Source organism: Oryctolagus cuniculus, chromosome 1 (genome assembly GCF_051225735.1).
Source record: "Oryctolagus cuniculus isolate XC-2025 breed Fujian yellow rabbit chromosome 1, ASM5122573v1, whole genome shotgun sequence".
In the NCBI taxonomy this organism is placed as follows: domain Eukaryota; kingdom Metazoa; phylum Chordata; class Mammalia; order Lagomorpha; family Leporidae; genus Oryctolagus; species Oryctolagus cuniculus.
This window is the reverse complement of record NC_142867.1, coordinates 105,561,394-105,567,393: the sequence shown is the minus strand read 5'-3', so window position 1 is coordinate 105,567,393 and position 6,000 is coordinate 105,561,394. Positions and strand designations below refer to the sequence as shown.

General features: G+C 56.7%; 1 protein-coding gene across 3 annotated transcripts in view; it reads left to right on the top strand.

Annotated features, from left to right (window-relative positions):
• Positions 1 to 468: 468 nt before the first annotated feature.
• DRD2 (dopamine receptor D2) overlaps positions 469 to 6,000 on the top strand; it is a 59,124-nt gene continuing 53,592 nt past the window's right edge. For 2 of the 3 annotated variants that reach the window (XM_051849227.3, XM_051849221.3), the window contains exon 1: positions 1,436 to 1,794. The gene's annotated coding sequence lies outside the window, so the exon portion shown is untranslated. Of the gene's footprint in view, positions 802 to 1,435; positions 1,795 to 6,000 lie in introns of those variants that run through there. The other variant, XM_089312737.1, reaches the window with a different exon arrangement.

Here is a 6,000-nt window from a genome sequence, read left to right as displayed (position 1 = left end):
ACAATGTGGCCACAGATGTTGCCTGTCATCAATCACTCAGTGCATCTGTTGGCAGAGCCGCTTGTTTAAAGATCGAGGCGTTTGCTAATTGAAAACTAAAAGATCCATCCGTCTCACTCACAGCCAGCATTAAATTCACTCAGCCATGCGAGATCAGGGTAAAAAAGGCAGCACAGAGTGATTGTGTCCTTGGGCTGGTGCCTCCCTGTGGAAGTCATCTGGCTCCTGCTTCTTCTGACAGAGTGAGGTTCACCTCCCCACATCTCGCAGCCAGGGGCAGGGGCGGGAGGTTGCTCATATTGCAGTTTGTCTAAGACATCCTCATCTGTTATCCTCAGTGCAGCCCAGAGAGACAGGTGTCATTAGCCCCAATTTAAAGATAGGGAAACCGAGGCTCGGCAAGATTGATTGAGGCAGGTGATCCAAACGCAAGCTGATGCAAACAGCAGGTGACAGAGGCAGGACACCAATCTCAGGGCTCACTCTAGCGCGAGGCTCACCTGGTCCTGAACCTGTAGGGGTGCTGAGTTGGGAGGTATCAAGCCCCTCCGTGAGTGGACGAAACCTTGGGAAGAACGGCTCAAGGCTGTACAAGGGAAATCACAACGGTTGGGTTTGATTGCTTTAAAAGCAATGACGACAAAATGTTAGGGCTCCTGACCGCTGCCTATCTTCCTTTCGCTCCTGCAGGAGCGGGGGACAGTTCAGATTCGCACACCGGGCAAAGGCAGGGCAGCTGTCTCCTCCCCAGTGCGGGCTCCTGGGAGGGCGTCCTTTTATGTGCACCCGTTAAAGCCGCAGGTAAGCGGTGTGTTACCGGTATTTTCCCGAGGGCCTCCACTCTGGACTGGCGGCATGTGGGAACAGGAGCCTGTGGCCCCTGCCTCTGACAGTGCGGGGGAGGCAGAACAGAAGGAGCTAACAGCTGAAGGAATGAGGAGAGGAGAGGGGAAGGGAAGGAACAGGAGGCTCCTCTGGCCCAGGGCGGCCGCGGGGCAGTCCTCACCACCACTTTCTTCCTCTCCCACCACTCCCCACCAGGCTCTCCTTTGGGAGTCCGATGTGAGCTGGAGTCCCCAAAGCCGCCTTTCACATTCCCGTCCCAGGTCAACTCCAAGCAGGCTTTTCCTCCGGAAGAGTCCAGCAACCGAACTGACCCCAGAGATCCCAAGACGTAAAACCGACCCGGGTTCCTTCCCTACACCCGACCCTTGCCTTCTGGCTCCCTTGAAGATGCTTAACCAAGACAGCCGCTGCGTTACCCCGGTGCGTAGCGCGAGCTCAGCCCGCAGCCCCGGCCGGAGGGCGGACGCCTCCAGACCCCAGGCCTCCGCAACGCGGAGCAGGCTCGCCGGCGCGGCGGGGAGGGGCGGGGCGCGCCGACCCTAGGGGCGGGGCCCCAGCAGCCTCGTGGCCAGGCGGCCCCGCCCACCCCCTCGGCGCTCCCGGCGCTCAGGCGCCGCGAAGCTGTCCAGCCTCAGTGCCGGAACCGGCCGCCTCCCGCGCGCCGTGCCGCGCCGCCTCCGCGCCTCGTCCCCGTGCAGCCCGCCGCCCGCTCGCCGGCCCCTCCCCGCCCCGCCGCGGCCCGTCCACTGCTCCTCGCGGGCCCGAGCCGGCCGAGCGGCTGCCCGCCGGGGCTCTGCACGGCGCGGCGGGGCCGGGACCAGGCGCCCGCCAAGGAGAGCGGCGGTCCAGGACGGCTGCCGGAGGGGCAGCCGCGCGTGGATGCAGCGGGCGCCAGGAGCCTCGCGCAGCCGGTGCCGTCTCTGCCCCCGGGCGCCCTATGGCTTGAAGGTAAGCCCCGACCGGATGGAGCGTCGGCGGCCGGGCCCGGCAGGGCCCCGGAGACAGGCGGTGGGGGCTCGAGGGCGGCGTGGCGGGGACAGAAGTTTGCCCGGCCGCTGGACTCGGGCTCCCCGCGCGCCCTCCGTCGGGCTGCTGGCCCGGGACGTCCCCGCCCTTCTCCCCAGCACCGCCCGCGTCGCCCGAGCGGGAGTCCCGGCCACGAGCACGGCCCGGCCAGCCCCGAGAGCGAGCCCGTGGGCCGCGCGGCTTCGGAGGGCGAGCGGCTCCGACCTTGCCCGAGAGCGCGCACCGGAGTTTCCGCCCGCCGCGTAGCGGGAAGGGTTGATTTTTGGCAGCTCCGCATTGGGGCGACCCCAGACTTTAACATTTGAAACGGCAGAAGCGAGGGACCGGAGGAGCAGGGCCGTGGCCCTGGCCCGTCTCTCCCACGCCTCGGCTCGCGCTGGCCTTGGTCCTGAACGCGCGTTCTGCTTCGCCTCCGCTCGGTTCGAGACCCACTCAGGGAGCGAGGGCGGGAGTCCCGACCCCTGTGGACTGACGGTGGACGCAGAGGCGGGGGCGGGGGGTGACCGTCCAGCTCTGGGTTGAACCTGGAGCCCCGCCAGGCGCCGTGCGGAAACGAGAGGCAGCCCTAAGCGGCAGACCGCGCGCGTCCCCATCGCTGTCCTCTGCGGACGGTCTGTGAGGCGCCTCTCCAAGAGCAGAGGTAAGAGGGTGCCTGTGCGTCTACACAACAGGCTTCGCCATGGACACGAGGCACAGCGCGGCAGCTCCGCGGGGACAGGCCCTGCTCTGAGCTGCAGGGAAGCTGCCTGAGCGAGACACTCTTGCCTGCCAGGCCCCGCGCTTTAGGTGCTGGGGCTGTAGGGGTTGGATGAGGCATCAGGCACTTGGTGGACGCTTTCTAGATGCTGCTGTAGATCCAGTAATTTCTAGGTTTTGACCAGGCTAGAAACCTTTTAGGATAATCTTTGCTTCTCCTCAGGGAACAAGGTTTCCGTGGACCCCCCCCCCCCATGGTCCTATGAAAATCCTTGTACTTACCCCCGATTTATCCTAGAGCATTGGGATCGCTTGAAAAAGACAGCATTCTTTTGCCTCCCCTCCTTAGACTGCTGTTGGAAGAGGGTGGGTGGAGAGAGTGGACAATTTCCAGAGTCAGCAAGCAAATTTGCTGGGTTTCTCAACTCCTGCCTGAGACTTCCGTGTGAAGTGTTCACAATCCCTGGCCTGTTAGTTTCTAGGGGTTTTCACGCTGTCTGAACTCCAGACAGGGAAGAGATTTGGGGGATTAAACCTGTACCCAACTGCAAGCCATGGTAGTCCCAGCCTTGGGCTCCTAAAGAGGATTCTGAGTTCCTTCTCCCCTTTCCTGCACAGCCTGAGCATGAGCGATGCCTGGAGAGGGGCAGAGTCAGGTCTGCTGTAGGGGTCTCTGCCACTTGTTTGTTTTGCTTTGTTTTCATGAACTGCCTGTGTCTGAATCACCTCGGAAGCTGATTAAAAATGCGTGTTATTGCTTCTTCCCTGAAGAACTGCTGAATGAGATTCCCAAATGGATGCTCAGGAATTTATATCTTTAAAGTATTTCTGGATGATTCATAGGTACACAGACTCTGAATTTTAAGTTTATAAAATCGAGATCTTGAATTTATCCCCCAGCCCTCCCCGCCCCAGCCCGAGTTGTACATATTAAACCCCTCAAGTGTGGGACTCCCGGCAGAAGGATCACCCCTGATATAATCCCACTGCTGCAATGAGTGGTGCAAAGCGACCCCATTTCCCTCAGCCTTCTCCTGGGCTTTTCTTCTTCCAATATAGATCTGCACCCTCTCTAGGATTCACCAATATGGCTTCAGGTTGACTTGTGTAAGTACTAACTGCCCCTCTCTGGGGGCTAACCTACTGTGTCCCTTTTCCGTCCCCTTCTGGGTGAGTTACTGTTTTTCATTATGCATGTGCAGTGATCTGCTAACCCAACTGCTCCTGAAATGCCAAGGAGTGATTAGTTCAACCCAGTAGCATGTCGTGCTCCCCCAAGGCTGGAAGCCACTCATGCTCTGCTGGCAGTGACATATTGACTGTATTGATTTGGTTCCTGTGCTGCATAAACTCAGGGGCTTGTAGGGCTGAATTGGCCAGATATTGTTTATGGGATAGTCAGCCCTCTACTTGCATCTGCAAGATTGGATTACTTCTGTCCGGAATGCGTAATCTTAAGATCTGAGTATATAAGTGAAAGGGAAAGGTGGGGTGGACTCTGCCTGGAGAGAGGTAGCTCTGTTTCCCCTGAAAGTGAAAGTTGCATTCTGGTGTTGAGAAGTATAGCACTGTGTGTATGTGTGTGTGTGTGTGTGTGCACGCGCGCTTGGAGCAGGTGTTATGAGATCTCCTTGAGCCAACCCTGCCCTTCCAATGTCTCATTTTCTGACCTGCCACCCCTCATTATACCCTCCTCTGTGGTTTAAGACCAGTGAGTCTCTAGTAGGCAAGGTGTTTTGGCAATGAGGAAGGAGAGGAAAATCAGAGTGGAGGTTTTATCATGCCAGGACTCCAAGCCTCAGTCTCGCCCAGGATCAGGTTGTGTATCAGCAGGTGAGGTTTGGGGTCTTGAACTTACAAGGACAGTCTGTTCATTCGCATTTCGACACTGTAAACAGTCTCAGGACTTGGATCCTTGGGTTCTTTGGCTTCACAGAGGTCATTCTGGTTGCCCGTGACCTGCAACAGAGCAGCTACTCTGTTAGTCCAGAACACTCCTGTTATTAAAGTCCTGTCCAAAAGGAGTGGCATGAGCCTTTAGTTCCTGGGCACTGATATTGGACCCAGCAAGCAAAGCTGTTCTATCCCACCAGGAGCTCTGCCCAGCAGGGGAGCGTTCTGCATATAAGAAATGTGTGGAAACCACAGGCAGAGGCAGCAGAGAGAGCACAGTTCAGCTGAACTTCTTGGCTATAGTCTCTCCCTGAGCTGTACCCTAGCACCATTTTCCCTCCCAGCACCCCCAGGGAGGCATCTTGTGGATGTGGGAGGACTCAAGACTTGGCTCTGGGATTGTATATAAGCCCACGAGCTCTCCAGGATATGAAATGATGCCATTTAAGCTGTGCATGTTGCTCATTTACCAATTCTGGGTTCTAGACTAATATTATCTCCAGCGTTTTTAATTTCTTGAATAGTGTTGAAATTCAGTGTTAATATGCCTCTGCCTCTCACCTGTCCCCATCACCAGTGTAATTGAAAATTTCTTTATTTTCTTTAACAACAGAGTCATATTATCTAAATGCATAGGCTTGGAAAATAGCTTATGATAATGTTAGTTATGGGGATGGAGAGTGATAAACCCGTAAGACTCAGCCTCCTTGGTTTGCTTCTGTTTGGGTCTAGAGAACTTTTCCCCTGGACAGGATACTTTTCCTTCCTGTCCTTTTCACCTCAATCTGATAAATGGGTTAAATCAACATGCTGGGTGGCCAGGATGCCCCTGGGAGTGTGCTCTCCCTTCTCTGCTTGGGAGACACAGAAATGTTTCTCTGTGGAGGAGCCAAGGCTCCCGCTGGCTTCAGTGAATAGGGATGACTCACAGGGGCCTGGGGACTCCATCCTCCCCTGGATGGAAGAGGCTGTGCTGCCGCAGTGTCCCCACCTCAGAGACCTGGAGGCTGCCGAAAGCATTTGAGGGAGGATAGGGCAGTGTATGTATGTAGGTTCTCAGGGGGCACTCAGAAGAGGCTGGTGTTAAATATGCATTGAATACTGGCATTAACTCTATGCATTTGGAGCAATTTTGTCTTAATTAGCTGGCACCTGCAAGAATTTTCACTTTTCCCAGGAGGAGAGGAGGGATTTCTTTGCCGCCTTCAGGGATGGGGAGTGGTTTGGGCTTTCCCTGACACTCTCTGAGTGATCGCTGCCTGCTCCCAGACAGAGCGTGGCTAGAAGATTAGGCTTCTCAGCCTCAAGGGCCCCAGTAGTAGGCCTCTGCCTTGCGGGGCACTGCCACTCCAAGGGCACACCCCTGCAGATGTCTGGGAGACCAAGGGAGTCCTGCGTGCTGTCCTCTCATCACTGGGCTCCTTTGCAACATGCCTGCTCTTCTGGCTTCCACCCCTGCCTTGTTGTTATTGTGTGGGCTCTAAGTGGCCCAGCAGGGGAAAGGCATTAGAAATAAAATTATTTTTGTTGCACGCTGTG